At 36.1% G+C, this 17545-nt stretch overlaps 2 non-coding genes and 1 pseudogene across 2 annotated transcripts; 1 reads left to right on the top strand and 2 right to left on the bottom strand.

The window, feature by feature from the left end:
• Window positions 1-641: 641 nt before the first annotated feature.
• LOC131183812 (uncharacterized) lies at window positions 642-9089 on the bottom strand (annotated as a pseudogene).
• Window positions 9090-9954: 865 nt separating this feature from the next.
• On the top strand, window positions 9955-10061 carry LOC131170189 (small nucleolar RNA R71). The gene has a single exon (XR_009141131.1). It is a non-coding gene; the product is annotated as a small nucleolar RNA R71 (small nucleolar RNA).
• A 2882-nt stretch (window positions 10062-12943) lies between these two features.
• Window positions 12944-13050, bottom strand: LOC131169773 (small nucleolar RNA R71). The gene has a single exon (XR_009140680.1). It is a non-coding gene; the product is annotated as a small nucleolar RNA R71 (small nucleolar RNA).
• Window positions 13051-17545: the final 4495 nt, after the last annotated feature.

Genomic DNA, 17545 nt, shown 5'->3' with positions numbered 1-17545 from the left:
TTCAATTACAAGAGCTGAAGAACCCGAGAAGATGATGCATTTCCCAATTGTGGTTTCGCACATCACATAAGCGTTCATCAGCAGTTTCTAGCAAACCCTCATTCTCATCGTTGTATGACCAGACAGCAGTTATTATGCCTTGTGGAACCAGCTGGTTATTCTTTGGCGCCACTCTTCCTCGCTGTATTCTTTTTTGCTTTCCTCAAAGCTTTTCTCTTCTCCTCTCTACAGCAGTTTTAAGTAATTAGTTTCTAATTCCAAAAAGAATATTTGTTCACCCTATATAAATAAGAGGGAAAGTTGAGAGAATTGTAATGACTCATCAACATTATTTTGCTTCGCACTGAAACATGGTGAACCTTCAGATGATATATGAATGAACCATGTTCAGCAGAGAACAACCGTACATTGATTCAATCATTCCCACTATTTTTTCTATGACAAAGTACTATGCAAGCTGTAAACTACGTGCAACAGATAACACGTGGTCTTTCTGATGAACAGAAAGAAGATTGGAACAATTGAAGAGAGACACGTTTACCTGGCTTTCGATATTTCCTCTCTGGATGGAAAATTTCTTTTCTTCCTGTTCTTGACAGGGGAAGGGGATTCCACATTTCCATTATCAGAAACACCATTAGTTAACTTAGGCGCTCGTCTTTTTTCATAGCACTCTTTTTCTTCAAAGGCTGTGCAGTTTTCTTTTCACTATTGCTCTGATTTGGTCCAGAAGCTTCGTCAACTGATTCTGAATGTTCAGATGATGCAGCAGTAGGTATTGAATTGCTCATTTTCTTCAGCTGCAAAAGGTCAAACAGAAATGCAAGGTCAAAACAACACTAAACCCCAGTTTAGAAGAAATGAATTTTACAAAATCTTGTAGAATTTTATCAGCATTGCATAATTGTCATGTTTGGAAACCAAAGAATTATCATTTGGAATTTTAAATATTTAATTTGATTCATGGAACTTGAATATACTCAAAGTATATTCTAAAAATTGATAAAATTTGCTAATGAGACTCACACACGAAATTTTGAAAGCAATGAATATTAAATTTATAGGAAATTCTTGCCCAGAATCGGTCTATCGTATACCCACTCATTTATTAAACACATGAATCATACATGTTTATACATGTTTGTGCTTGGGTTCATGGTAGACTGATATAGGCAAGAAAAATCATAAATTTAATTATTTATTTGCATCACACACAACATTCAATTGAATCGAGTTGAATTATATTTCTAGGTACTAAACCAAAACATATAAACAAAAGAATTCAATACCACATCAATTATATGTGGAAAAATGAAATGAATATCCCATTCCATTTCATCTGCATGGACTGGAAAGGTCCAAAACATCTTTTGAACTTCAAGTTGGGTCTCCAACATCTCCAAATTAATTGGCAAATAATGTTGAACTTGAAGTGAGCTATCTAAATGTTTTAATGAGGTGATGAACATCCTTCTCTCAAAAAGGAGATTGGTGTCTCCATAGAAAGAGTTGTATGGACAATGTGAGACGCGAGAAGCTCTTAATTAATCCTCCTAAAATATAGGTTAAATATTGAGTCACGAATCTGATATGGTTTCTTGAAAGGCAATACGCATTCATACCAATTAATATTACCAACTTAATAAAAAAATGTAAATATAATATTAAATGCTTAACAAAATTTTCATGATGTAGCTATATTAGAAGTAATATCCTGACAATCGTTTGAGAACAAAGGAATCCTCTCCATCAATATGTCGACACACCTGAAAACGAAAGGAATTATTACATTGCGTTGCTTTAGGAACTGAAACCTGAATTAGTTACAGGTACAACAAATGACAGAATTGTTGAAGTCAACACTAATTTAATTCCAAGATTTCATCACATGGTTAAAATCTACCAATATCTTTGAATTAGGTTTTTTTTTTTTTTTTTTAGACTCTCTTGGATTTTCATTAAATGCAATGGGACCTTTATGTGCCTATAAACAGGGAAGCTCCTTCATTGTTTGGGCATGGGAAGTGAAGTGAGATGAGAGATAGAATTTCCATCCAAAGGAGAGTGGAGAAAATAGTAAAGTATGAGAGTGTTGTATTCAAGGCATTAATATAATTCAAAGTATGCTCTGTACTTGCCACATTGATCGATCTTGTACATCATAAATTATTATACTTCTACTATTATTTTATTAAAATTAATAAAAGTTTATTTAGAGTGTGTATTTTTTTTTATCCCCAAAAATCTACCTAAATTCCCTAATAATTAGTATTAGAGCAGGAGGTCAGGGACCATTATATGCCAGAAGAAAGTGCGCAGTTTGAGACTGTGAAGTTGGAGTCAAGGACAAAACTTACTTGGCTTGTTGGGTATAATTTATATGTATATTGCACTATTAATTGCATGTCTAGAAAAATTTATCTAAGGAGATTGGAATTTAAGTAGACCATTGTGACCCTCCAATCTTTCCTAGGAATTTTCCTAGTGTAATTTTTTGGTACAATTGTTCATATACTATTTTCAACACTGCCAAGTTACTATGGTAGATCTAGCTAGTTCATCTAGTTTGATCGAGAAGCTCAACCACAACAACTATAGTACATGAGCATTCGCATGCAGTACTAATTGTTGGGGCAAGATTTATGGAGTATCGTTAAGGGAAGTGATATTACAATACCAATTGATGATGAGGAGGCTAGAAAGTGGAGAATTAAAGCTGGAAAAGCTATGTACACATTCTCAATCACAGTGGAGGATGAGTTATTGCATCACATTAAAATGCCAAAGTACCGAAGGAAGCATAAGACACTCTAGCAGAATTGTTCACACAAACAAATGAAGCAAAATTGTAGTGACTTGAGAATGAACTCAAGTTGGTCTCGCAAGCTAACATGACAATTAGCCAGTACTTTACCAAAGTGAAGTCCATCTGCACCAACATTTCAAAGCTTGATCCGAAGAACGAGATTGATGACTTAAGAGTAAGAAGAATTATCATTCATTGTCTAAGACCAGAATATGCTGCTCTGGTTATTACCACTTGAGGATGAGCCAAAGAACTGACTTTAACAGAGTTGGAGAATTTGTTAGCCAATCAAGAGGCTTTAAACAAGCAGATGTCTGGAGTTACAATCAAAGATGAGGAGAAAGCCCTTTTTGGCAATAGGAAGAAGAATTTTAAAGAAAAGTTCAATAACGGAGAAGATAAGCAAAGGAAAAAGCAAGGAGATTGGCAAAAAGGTCATTAAAATTGAAGCTCTCAAAAAAGGGAAGCAAAATGGGGCACTCACATTAATAATAAATGAGAAGACAAAAGGAACTATAAAAAGAATGACGAATGCTACAATTGTGGCAAGAAAGGTCATTTTGCTTGGGATTTTAGCATAAGAAGGAAGAAGGCAATGTTGTTGCATCAACTTCAAATGGCAGTGAAGTAGAATGGGACTTGCAAGCCTCTATTACAGTTGAAGAAGAAGTAGACTTGTGTTAACCGTTAGAAGCTAAAGAGGAAGTGGCTCTTGCAACTGCTTGCAATGAAGTAGTAAACCATAAGGATAATTAGATCGTTGATTCTGGGTGTTCTAATCATATGATTGGAGACATTAACAAGCTTTCAGATATGATGGAGTATAAGGGAAGTAGAGTTGTGGTGATCAATAACAATTCAAAGTTACCAATTACCCACATAAGCAATACCGTAGTTGTACCTAGGTTCAACTCATAATAAGTATGACTACAAAGTGTTTATCATGTGCCTAGTATGAAGAAGAATCTGTTAATAGTATCACAATTATAGCCTCCTGCAATGTTGTAATGTTCAGACCAGATAATGTTTGAAAGCTACAAGTGAGATAATCATGGAAGGCAAATAGCTCAAGACAGTCTATGTGATGACCGTTCAAACTGCATATGTTGATAAGATAAGAAAGAATGAGATGGCTAATTTGTGGCATGCTCGGCTGGAACATGGTAGTTATCAGAAATTAAAGGTGATGATGAAGAAGTTAATGCTGACAGAACTTCCTCAACTAGAAGTTCGAGAGGACATTTTATGTGCTGGATGTCACTATGGTAAGTCACACCAACTACCATATGAAGAGTCCAAATTCAGAGCCAAGGTACCAGTGGAGCTAATTCACTTAGACGTGCTTGGTCCAATTAAACAATCATCAGTAAGTGGTTTCCGATACATGATAACCTTTATTGATGATTTCTCAAGATATATCTAGGTAGATTTTCTCAAGATATATCTGGGTAGATTTTCTCAAAGAAAAGTCAGAATCTTTAAGCAAATTCAAAGAGTTTAAAGAGAAAGTTGAAAAAGAATTGGATTAGAGCATATGATGTTTGCGTGCAGATAGTGGAGGAGAATACACATCAACAGAGTTTGTGCAATTCTTGGAACAATGTAAGATACGGCGACAACTGACTTGTCCAAGCACACCATAGCAGAATTGATGTGAACCTTCAAGTAATTGGTAACTTGAAAACCCACATTCAAAAATTAAATGAACAATATGGAAAACGCCAAATCAAGATGTATGAATTTGATTCTTTGAACCAGCACAATTAGATTGTTATGTAATTCAAAGAAAATATAAGAAATGGGATTCTTGACCTAATTCATATGGAGAATGAATAAACCAAGAATATTATGCACATTAAACCTTGCAAGATAGAAATCTAAGCAAGTTAATGAGCTTCACAAGAACAAAGGCAACAGCCAATTTACTCACTAAAGGAGCAGAAACAATCTTTCATTAATATTCAAAGTGTGTCCTCCACTCTCTCATTACACTTGTATTTATAGTCTCTTGGCTCCAAAGCTAAAGACAAAAATATCCCTACTTTAATAACAGCTGTAAGGAGCTTTAAGTCCAAACAAAAATTAATCTATCAAAAGTCTAAAAACTCCTTACAAAAAGTAAATTTAATACAGCAACAAATAAGGGCATTTAAGTCCAAAAGAGAGGTGGTTATAAAACAAGGAATATTCTTTCAAAAAGGTGCCAGCAGATGCATGTACATAGGTTGGATCTGGTACATGTATGTCCACAGTTTATTCCATGTAACCTAATGCTCCACATGACACCTGGTCACTTCCAAGCTTAATTTCCACCAAATTTAATCCTTTATAATTTTCTTCGTGCCATTCCAGCTTATAATCATTGCTCCTTAAGATTTCACAAATTAAATTCTGAAGTGATTTAGCTCTAGCTCTAGGAATTGGACCTTGGATGAAATCCTTTGGCGTGGATGTAGCTTGATTCTCATCATTCCCATCCGCTTCAAAAGGATTCGTCCTCGAATCTGTTCCTGCATCAACACAAGGAGATAAATCAGCAACATTGAAGGTGGCACTGACATTATACTCACCGGGTAGGTTTATTTTGTAGGCATTATCATTAATTTTGGTCAGCACTTGAAAAGGTCCATCACATCTTGGTTGTAATTTTGATTTCCTTCGAGAGGGAAACCTTTCTTTGCGCAAGTGAACCCATACCCAATCTCCAGGTTGAAATGTAACTTTCTTCCTTCCTTTGTTGGCTTGACTAGCATATTTCTCATTTTTCTTTTCAATTTGAAGCTTGGCTTGTTCATGGATTTTCTTCACCAATTCTGCTTTTCTTTTTCCATCTAAATTAGTAAGCTCGTTCATAGGCAAAGGTAAAAGATGCAAAGGAGTTGAAGGATTGAAACCATACACAATTTCAAATGGAGAATAGAAAGTAGAAGAATGCACATTTCTATTGTATGCAAATTCAACAAGTGGAATGCAATCTTTCCATGACTTCAAATTTTGCTTAACCACAGCACGCAAAAGAGTAGTTAGTGTCCTATTTACTACTTCAGTTTGACCATCGGTTTGTGGGTGACAAGTGGTGGAAAATAATAACTTGGTGCCCAATTTTCCCCACAAAACCTTCCAAAAGTGACTGAGGAATTTAACATCCCTATCACTAACTAAACTCTTAGGTATGCCATGCAACCTAACAATATCTCTAAAGAATAAATTTGCAACATTTTTAGCATCATCAGTTTTATGGCATGGAATAAAATGTGCTATTTTTTAAAACCTGTCAACAACAACAAAAATTGAATCATGGCCTTGTTTAGACCTAGGTAATCCCAACACAAAATCCATAGACAAATGAACCCAAGGATCACTAGGGGTAGGCAAAGGTGTATACAAACCTTGTGGCAAAACTCTAGATTTAGCCTTAGCACACACAACGCACCTAACACATACTCTTTCAACATCTCTTTTCATATTCAGTCAATAAAAATGTTCCTTCAACACATCTAAAGTTTTGGCAACACCAAAATGACCCATTAATCCACCAGCATGAGACTCATTCACAAGTAATTCACGCATGGAACTCTTAGGCACACACAATCTATTTTCTCTAAACAAATATCCATCATGCCTATAAAACTTCTCAAAAGCATTCTTTTCACAAGCTGCATACACTCTAGCAAAGTCATTATCTTCAACATATAATTCTTTCACATATTCGAATCCCAATAACTTTGCATCAAGAAGGGCAAGAAGGTTATACCTTCGAGATAAGGCATCAGCAACCACATTTTCTTTCCCATGTTTGTATTGAATCACATATGGGAAGGTCTCAAGGAACTCAACCCATTTTGCATGACGCCTACTCCTTGATATGCTTCAATGACTCATGATCTGTGTGGATGACAAATTGCTTTGGCCAAAGGTAATGTTGCCATGTTTCCAAGGCACGTACCAATGCATACAACTCTTTGTCATATGTAGAATAGTTCAAAGCTAGCTGCTCCATTAAGCTTCTCACTAAAGTATGCTATTGGTATCTTATCCTGTATTAAAACGGCTCCAATACCTACTCCTGATGCGTCACACTCAATCTCAAAAGTCTTAGAAAAATCAGGTAAAGCCAACACAGGAGCGGAACATAACACGTCTTTAATTTTGTGAAAAGCATCATCTTGTTTCTGTTCCCAAACAAAATTAACATTCTTTTTGACAAGATCATTCAATGGTGCTGCAATGGTACTGAAATTCTTAATAAATCTTCTATAGAAACTAGCTAGTCCATGGAAACTACGTACTTCAGATGCAAACTTTGGAATGGGCCAGTCTTTAATAGCTTTAATTGTTTTCATCATCAACTTCAACACCATTAGCACTAATGACAAATCCTAAAAAGACAACCTTTTCCATGCAAAATGAACATTTCTTCAAGTAGCATATAATTTTTCCTTTCTTAACACATCGAATACAGCTCTTAAATGATGCATATGTTCATTCATGTCTCTACTGTAAACCAATATACCATCAAAATAAACAACAACAAATCTTCCAATAAAAGCACGCAGTACATGATTCATCAATCTCATAAAAGTACTAGGAGCATTAGTTAGCCCAAAAGGCATTACTAACCACTCATATAGTCCATGCTTTGTTTTAAATGCAGTCTTCCATTCATCACCTACTTTCATGCGAATTTGATGATATCCGCTTTTCAAGTCAATTTTGGTAAACACACAAGCACCACAAAGTTCATCCAACATATCATCCAATCCTAGGTATAGGGTGGCAATACTTTAGATGCTAATTGAGAAATCATATCTTGTTGACTTTGATGGCTCACAAGTAGAGTCTCAATCATAGCTTCTAATCTAGTTGTCTTGTCTGGTTGTGCTTATACTTGCTCTCTTTTAATTCTTTCTTTTTGCTACAAGTGTCAATTTACCCAATCTTCATGAATGACCTACAAAAGATAAACAAATGTCACTTTTGAGTTTAATGAGGGTAAAAACTAAAATGAGATGAAATAGAAAATTAATAAACTATAAAAGGATACGCTTGGGTTGCCTCCCAAGAAGCGCTTGTTTAAGGTCTTAAGCTTGACCTTCTTTTCAAAGCTCATGGTGGTTGGAATTGGAAAATATTACCTCCCTTCACAACAGGTGCTGAAATGAATTTATACTTCAACTTTTTTCCATTATATGTGAAAATACCTGTTGCTTTGTTCAGAATCCCAACTATATCTTGAAGAATATTCTTACAAACTTTAGATGAATCTCCTCTTTTGAGTGATTTTGATGGAGGCTTGAGCTTAACTTTTGAAGCTTCATTGTTAATCAAATGAGATGGTGAAGCTGACTTTTTCTTTCGCACTTTATGCTGATTGCATTGCATTGGAATAGCTTGATTTTCCTCTAGTTTAGTAACTTCAGTTTCAGCATCATGCTCTATAACATCTACCCTATAACAAGAATTCATCACAGTTGGTTCCTTGGAATGTTGGAATAAATTAAACTCTATTTCCTCCTCCCCCACTGTCAACTTCAATTTCCCATTCTTTACATCTATATTAGCTCCTGCAGTGGCTAAAAATGGCCTTCCAAGTATGATGGGCGTTCTTACATCCTCCTCCATCTCTAGTACAATGAAATCCACTGGAATGAAAAACTTCCCAACTTTTAATGGTACATTCTCTAAAATCCCAACTGGATACTTTATAGATCTCACCAATTCGCAAAGAAATAGTTGTGGGCTTTAGATCTCCAACCTTTAACTTCTCACATATGGAAAGTGGCATCAAGCTAACACTAGCCCCCAAGTCACATAATGCTCTCTCAATACTCGTTTCTCCAATGTGACATGGTATGGAAAAACTTCCAGGATCTTTCAGCTTAGGTGGGAGCTTGTTCTGCAATATAGCACTGCACTCCTCAGTAAGTGCAACAGTTTCATAATCTTCTAACCTTCTTTTATTTGATAAAATCTCTCTCAAAAACTTAGCATAAGAAGGCATTTGAGAAATGACATCGGTGAATGGAATGTTGATATACAACTTCTTCAAAACTTCAAGGAATTTCCCAAACTGCTTATCTAATTGTGCTTTCTGAAACCTCTGAGGAAAGGGCAATGGTGGCTTGTACGGTGCAGGAGGCACATATTTCTCTTCTATTTTCTTTTTATCTTCTTTCTCTTCATTTTCTTCCTTACTAGCTTTAGCTTTAGTTGAAGTGGATTCACTCTCACACTCATCTTTCTTTTCTTTCAACTTTACTTCAATTTCGTGTTCTTCCCCCATTACCTTTCCACTTCTTAAAGTAACAGCATTGCACTGCTCCCTTGAATTTTTTGGCTGGCTAGGGAGCTTCCCAAATGCTTTGTTATTTGATGAGCTAGCTTGTTGAGCTATTTGATTCTCTAACATCTTGTTGTGTGTTGCCATTTGATCTACTTTAGATGCTAACTGAGAAATCATATCTTGTTGACTTTGATGGCTCACAAGTAGAGTCTCAATCATAGCTTCTAATCTAGCTGTCTTGTCTGGTTGTGCTTGTTGTGGTAGAGGTGGAGCAGGTGCATTTTGAGGTTTAGGAATTCCAGGAGGAGGACCTCTATTCTGCTGAAAATTCTGATGTTGTTGATACCCAGAAGGTTGTTGAAAATTCTGATGTTGTCCTTGTCTACCTCCCATTGAGAAATTGGGGTGGTTTCTCCATGCTGGATCATAAGTTGCAGAAAATGGGTTACCACCTGGTCTTTGATTGTAGTTCCCCACATAATCCTCTTGCTCACTTGAAAAATCTTGATTAAGTGCAGAAAAATCTGCTGCACAATTGATATTTGCAGCTCCAACTTCTACTGAATTACTAGAACCTCCAGCTGAAGAATCTACTTTCATGCTTAGCTTGTCCATCTTCCTTGTCAAAGCATCAAACTTAGCATTAATCATATTCATGGCATCAAGCTCGAACATACCAGCTGGTTTCTTGATCTCATTCCTCTCACAACTCCATTGGTAGTTGTTATAAGCAATTTTATCAAGAGCAGAAAAAGCTTCATCTTCAGATTTCTCCATAAGATCACCTCCAGAAGATGCATCAATTGTACTTCTAATAGCTGGTGAAACTCCATTGTAAAAGTGTTGAACAAGCATCCACTTAGGAATCCCATGATGTGGACATCTCCTTTGCAAATCCTTGTACCTCTCCCATGCTTCATACAAGCTCTCATCATCTCTAGGTTTGAAAGAAGTCAGCTCATTTCTTAGCTTAGCTGTCTTGCTTAGTGGAAAATATTGAGCTAAAAATGCTTGAGAAAGTTCATCCCATTTTGTGATAGAACCCGGCGGCAATGAATGTAACCACTCTCTAGCTCGGTCCTTCAGAGAAAAAGGAAATAATCTGAGTCGAATTGCATCATCAGAAACTCCATTTATCTTCAATATATCATTGATCTCAAGAAAGTGTGCTAGATGCACATGTGGACTTTCACCTGGATTTCCTCCAAATTGTGATTTTTGTACCATTTGACAGAGTGCAGGCTTCAGTTCAAAATTATTAGCTTCTACTCTTGGTCTTGAGATACTTGGCATGAAATCCCCAATGTTAGGATAGGCATGATCCTTCACAGAGTAGTTGTTATTGTTGTTTGCCATTTCTTCTTGTAATTGCTCTTGCTCTTGTCCTCTTTCTTGTTGTTGTTGAGCTTTAATTTCAGTTTTTCTCCTTTTAGATTCTGCTCTTAATGCTTTTGCTGTCTTTTCTATTTCTGGATCAAAGAATAAATTGATTTCTTTATTTTTTGTTGATGCACACATTTTGCATAGTCATTTAGGTCTAATTTCATAATCATTTTATTTGGTTATTAGTCATTTTTTAGCTAATTTCATTAGTTAATTAGTTAGTTTTTCATAGTTGTCAATTTTGCACTAATTTGTAATTTTTACTTTGTTTTGTAGGAAAAATGGTGTTTTTGAAGGACTAAAGAGAATTTTGCCATTGAGGAGTGTCTTCTACAGCAAAAAGATGCCAAAAACAAGTTTTCAAGCTGAAATATGCATTGACCAAATCAGGCATAACTTGCCGCATAAGCTATGCAGATTCGCATAAGGAGGAAGATCATCGTTCTAGAACCAAATTAAATGTGCATAAGGAGACTGCATAGCTTATGCACATTCTCACCTCCCTTATGCACATTCACGAATTTGTGCATAACCTATGCACTAAGTCATGCAGCTTCGCATAAGTGATCCAGAATCAGTTAAATCGCATAAGGGATCAGATAACTTATGCACCCACTTATGCAAATCCATAAAGAGTTCATTAATGAGTCAAGTAAGATTCCCTTAATGTATTCCTCCTAGAACATACTATTTTAGGGCTCCATGTCAGAAAAATGATATAAATAGTCCCATTTTCTCATTTTAGAAAAAAAAAAAGGAGCAAAGGAAGAAAGGAGGAGGCTAAGCAGAATTTGAGGAGTCATTTCACCTTCCACACCATTTTCAACTAAGATTTGCAGATTTCTTTCTTTCTTTACACTTTTCTACATTTCTAGTGTTTAATTACTTACTTCTTAGCTTAGATTAAAGCTTTATTTCCATTTAAACTCATCATATCTTGTAAGCATTATGGATAGTGAGTAGTTTACTTTTGATTCTGGAGTAAGGGTTGTAATATTTGAGATATTTTGAGGATTTTGATTGGGTAATCCATATTTTGTGGTCTTAATGAGTTTTATTCATTTCTTGTATGCTTAATGACATGCTTAATGTAGGATCCCATTGAGTAATGTTCTTAATCCATGGTTGAAGCAATCAAAGGAGAAGGCCTTGTGATAGATAATCGTGAAATTGGACTTAATTAACTTAGACCTAGAAATAGGCTAAGGATTAAGAGGATTCATAGATTAATTAAAGAACTTAATTGGTCTTAATTAATTCTAACTCCACGAAAGTAGGATTAGTTTGATTAAGGCACTCTTTGTCTCACTCGAAAGGGAATTCAAAGGATTTAAGAATTAATCTCCTTAAAACCCATTAGTTTCACAAGATTGGATAACCAATTTAAATCCCAAAATAGCTCGAATATGAAATCCCGAACTCCTAATCGCTTTTACCATTGTTAATTTCTAATCGAATTTAATCATTTGCCAATTTAAATATTGCCATATTTGAACTTGCTTATTTCTATTTGATGCAATTTTAGTTTAATTAATACATTGTTGAATAGAATATTAATTTTGCACAATTAGATTTCACACTCCATTACCCATTAATTCATCATTTTAATCTCATAAATACTTCAATTTAGTCAACTTTTATATCGAAAATTCAATCATTAACACAACTCCTCGTGGGATCGATATTTTTCTATACTACTTGTACGACCCGTGCACTTGCGGTTGGGACGCATCAAGTTTTTGGCGCCGGTGCCGGGGAGTTGTTTGTTTAAGATTGAATTCTTGATTATTTTAGTTGTTTTTTTTAGTTTTATCTCTGTTATCTTTTCATTTTGTGTTTGTTTGTTCTTTTTCAGGTACTCTTAATCTTTTATGAGAAGAGCTAGAAGCACAAGTGATACATCCTTATTATTCAATCCTGAAATTGAGAAATTTTGTAAGGCCAACAAGAAAGAAACCAGAAAAAGGAAAGAAGCTGTGAGAGAGATTGAAATTGAAGCAGACATGGCTGATGAAAGAGTTAGAATTGGTGTTGGTAATGCTGGAAATGATCAAAATAATGAAAATGCAGCCCATGGTGAAGAAGTTGTTAATGCAAATGTGCCTAGGGGAAGTATGATGGATCATGCTTTTCCTCGTTTTGATGACTTGAGAGAGAGCATAGCAAGACCAAGAATTGATGCAAATAGTTACAAGATGGATTTTGGAGTTCTTCAAATGATCCAAAACTCTCAATTTGGAGGACATCCTTCTGAAAATCCACACACACACCTGAAGAAGTTTGCTATGATTTGCGACATGCAAAAACAACCTGGAGTATCTGATGATGCAGCAAGATTGAAGCTATTCCCATTCTCTTTGAAAGATAGAGCATTGGATTGGCTTGATTCTTTACCTTACAACTCCATTACAAATTGGGAGCAACTAACTGATGCATTTCTTGCACAATATTTTCCACCTGGAAAAACTCAAGAGCTGAGGAATCAAATGACATCTTTCGCATCAAGAGAAGATGAAACTCTCTATGAATCATGGATGAGATGGAAGGAATTGGAAAGATTATGCCCACATCATGCCATTCCAAAATGGATGATAAATCGAATTTCTACACAAATGTCACTCCCGCAATCAGAGGAATTATTGATGCTCAAACAGAGGAGAATTTATTATAAAGCATGAAGATGAAGCTTATGAGTTATTAGAGAAAATTGCAAAGAATACTCATCTTTGGAGTAGTCCAAGAGGACCAGCCCAACTCGTAAAAGGCAAGTCACTGGAATGTATGATCTTGATCCATTCAACATGATTAATGCAAAGTTTGATGCACTTACAAATGTCCTTGCTAAGAAGATGGAAGATTTGAGTATGTTGGTTAGTTCAACATCATCACCGAAGTTCACAACAAGTGGCTTATGCAGAGGAAACTACCAATGTGGAGTAGATTATGGAGAACAAGCGGCATATGTTGGTAATTATGGAAACAAGCAAATGGGGAATCCTTATTCTCAAACTTACAATCCAAATTGGAGGAATCATCCCAACTTTTCATGGGGCAATCAAGAAAATCAAGTTCAAAATCGAATTTTCAACCACAACAAAGAAAGTCAAGTTCCATATCAGCAAAATAGGCAACCATTGCCTAATTTTCAAAGAAAAATATGAACCCTCCACCAAAACAAAGAAGAACGAAATTCCACCATCAAGCTTTATTGCAATGCATTCTTGCCAACCAAAATAAGCATGATGAGGAGATGAGAGAGGTGAAAGCAAGGTGGAACAAATGCAAACACACAATGTATCGCCGGAAAACCAGATTGCACAACAAGCATCTTCCTCAAGTGCCAAATCTTTTGGAAAGCTTCCAAGTCAACCAGACAATCCAAGAGAGCATTGTCAAGCTATTACTTTAAGAAGTGGTAAAGTTATAAAAGATGAGAAGAGTGAAAACAGTGAGAAGAGAGAAAATGAAAAAGGAACCGATGAGAGTGAAAACAAGAGAGTAAGGAGAAATTTGAAGAAAAATAAGAGAACTAGATACCTCCTGAGCCCTACAAGCCACAACTTCCCTTTCCACAAAGATTTCACAAAGCCACGCTTGATAGGCAATTTGGGAAGTTCTTAGAGGTTTTGAAGAAACTTTACATAAATGTGCCTTTGTTGATGCTCTTTCACAAATGCCCTCTTATGCAAAATTCTTGAAAGAAATTCTCTCAAATAAGAGAAAACTTGAAGATGATGAAACTGTAGCTTTGATGTAAGAATGTAGTGCTATCCTCCAAAGGAAACTTCCTCCAAAGCTTAAGGATCCAGGAGTTTTTCAATTCCATGCAACAATGGAGAGTCTTGATCAACAAAAGCTCTATTTGATTTAGCGGACAGCGTTCGCCTGATTCCCGTTTCTATCTATGAAAAGCTCAACATGGGAGATCTAAAGCCAACCCACATTTCTCTTCAGTTAGCTGACAGAACAATCAAGTATCCTGAAGGGATTTTGGAGAATGTGCCCCTGAAGGTTGGAAAGTTCTATATACCTGTTGACTTTGTCATCTTGGACATGGAGGAAGATTCTAATATTCCAATTATCTTGGGGAGACCCTTTCTAGCTACAAGCAGAGCATTGATTGATGTGAAAGGAGAAAAGCTTACTCTTAGAGTTGGTGAAGAGCAGTTAATTTTCAATATCAATAACACTATGAAAAAGCATCATTCTGAAGCTGATACTTGCTTGAGAGTTGATATTATTGATGAGCTGGTTGAAGAACACTTCAGAAAGAAATATCCAGAAGATCCACTTGAAAATTGTTTGGTTCATGGAGGAGGCATAGACTATGACAACCCTCATGTAGCTGCATATACTCAACACTTAGAGGGAAGTCCACCATTCATTTCTGCTCCAGTTTTTCAACTCACACAAAAGGAAAAAGGAATTTAAGCAATCATCATTCAAGGAAGAAGATGCACCTAAGGTAGAACTTAAGCAACTTCCTTCTCACTGTATGAATTTCTTGGCACTAATAACACTTATCCAAAGAATTGTAAATGCAAACTTGAGTACTTTAGAGGTCGATAAGTGTTAAGAGTGTTGAGAAAATTTAGGATAGTTTTGGGATACACCATAGATGACATTAAGGGAATAAGCCCACACTTTTGCATGCATAGAATCATTTTGGAAGAAAATTGTAAACCATCTATTGAACATCAAAGGAGGTTGAACCCAAATATGAAAGAAGTTGTTAAAAAGGAAATTTTGAAGTTGCTTGATGCAGGGATCATATATCCCATCTCGCATAAGATTGGGTGAGCCCAAGACATGTTGTCCCAAAAAAGGGTGGAATGACAGTGGTCAAAAATGAAAATAATGAATTAATTCCCACTAGAACGGTGACTAGTTGGCGAATGTGCATAGATTACAGAAAATTAAATGTTGCCACTAGAAAAGATCATTTTCCACTTCCCTTCATTGATCAAATGTTGGAAAGACTAGCTAGGCATTCTTACTTTTGCTATTTAGATGGATATTCGTGTTTTTTCAAATCCCTATCCATCCAAATGATCAAGAGAAAACCACTTTTACTTGTCCATATGGAACCTTTGCTTATAGAAGGATGCCATTTGGGTTGTGTAATGCACCAGCCACTTTTCAGAGGTGCATGATGGCAATCTTCTCGATTTCATTGAAGACATAATGGAGGTTTTTATGGACGATTTTTCTGCTTATGGATCTTCTTTTGATATATGCTTGGCTAACCTTTCTAAAATTTTGCAAATGATGTGCGACATCGACCTTGTGTTAAATCGGGAAAAGTGTCATTTCATGGTTCAGAAGGGATAGTGCTTGGACATTTGGTGTCTAACAGAGGAATAGAGGTTGATAAAGCCAAAGTTGAAGTGATAGAGAAGATGGCTCCTCCTACCAATGTCAAGGGAATTCGAAGTTTCCTAGGACACGCCAGGTTCTACAGACGCTTTATTAAGGATTTTTCTAAAATAGCTAAACCTTTGTCTAATTTGTTAAGTAATGACACACCATTTGAATTTGACCAAGAGTGTTTGGATGCCTTTTGCAGGTTGAAGCAAGCTCATCATCGCACCAATCATGCAACCACCGATTGGAGCCTACCTTTTGAAATTATGTGTGATGCTAGCAACTATGCAATTGGGGGCGTGCTTGGTCAAAGAAAGGACAAAAAGGCTTATGCTATTTATTATGCTAGTAGAACACTGGATGAGGCTCAAACAAATTATGCAACAACTGAAAAGGAATTTTTGGCAATTGTCTTTGCATTGGAAAAGTTCAGACCTTACATTATTGACTCAAAGGTGGTTATATTTTCAGATCATGCAGCCATCAGGTATTTGCTCCGTAAAAAGGAGGCCAAACCAAGGCTCATTAGGTGGATTCTGATGCTACAAGAGTTTGATTTGGAGATTAGAGATAAGAAGGAGCCGAAAATGTAGTTGCCGATAATCTTAGTAGGTTGAAATTGGATGGTGAAGAATTGGATGAAATCCCTATTGATGAGTTTTTCTTGGATGAACAACTTTTCTCTCTTGTTGCTAAACTACCTTGGTATGCAGACTTTGTGAATTATCTATCTTGTGGAATATTACCTCTAGGTATGACATGGCAACAAAAGAAAAGTTCTTGCATGAAGTGAAGTTTTATAGATGGGATGATCCTTTACTCTTTAGGAGATGTTGTGATGGTCTAATTAGAAGATGTATTCTCAAGAGGAAATCCAGAGTATTTTGCATCATTGCCATGCTTCGATTATGGAGGACATTTTGGCATCTCTAAGACAAACTAGTAAAATTTTGCAAGCTGGTTTCTTTTGGCCAAATCTTTTAAGGATGTGAGGAAATTTGTGTTGGATTGTGATAAATGTCAAAGGAGTGGAAATTTGTCAAAAGAGATCAAATGCCCCTAAATAATATTCTTGAAGTGGAATTATTTGATGTTTGGGGAATAGATTTTATGGGGCCATTCCTCCTTCATATGGTAATAGATACATCTTAGTTGGGGTTGACTATGTGTCAAAGTGGGTGGAAGCTATTGCAACTCCAACTAATGATGCTAGAGTGGTAGTAAAATTTTTGAAAAATTTGTCTTGAGCAGATTTGGAGCTCCTAGGGCTATAATTAGTGATGGGGTTCCCATTTTTGTAATAAGCAATTTGAGAGCTTAATGAGGAAGTATGGTGTAGTGCACAAGATAGCTACCCCATACCATCCTCAAACTTCGTGACAAGTTGAAATTTCTAACAGAGAGCTCAAGCATATTTTGGAGAAAACAAAGGAACAATTCTAGGAAAGATTGGTCTATCAAACTAGATGATGCTTTATGGGCATATAGGATCGCCTACAAAACCCCTATAGGAACTACTCCCTTTAGGTTGGTGTATGGTAAGTCTTGTCATTTACCCGTGGAGCTAGAACATAGAGCATATTGGGCCATTCAGACCTTGAATTTTGATCTTAAGCAAGTGGTGAGAAAAGGTTGTTACAACTTAATGAGCTTGAGGAATTGAGGATGGATGCCTATGAAAGTGCCCGTATTTACAAAGAAAGAACTAA

Source organism: Hevea brasiliensis, chromosome 1, assembly GCF_030052815.1.
Source record: "Hevea brasiliensis isolate MT/VB/25A 57/8 chromosome 1, ASM3005281v1, whole genome shotgun sequence".
NCBI classification, from domain to species: domain Eukaryota; kingdom Viridiplantae; phylum Streptophyta; class Magnoliopsida; order Malpighiales; family Euphorbiaceae; genus Hevea; species Hevea brasiliensis.
Note: the sequence above shows the minus strand (reverse complement) of the source record. Positions and strands in the feature narration are given on the sequence as shown.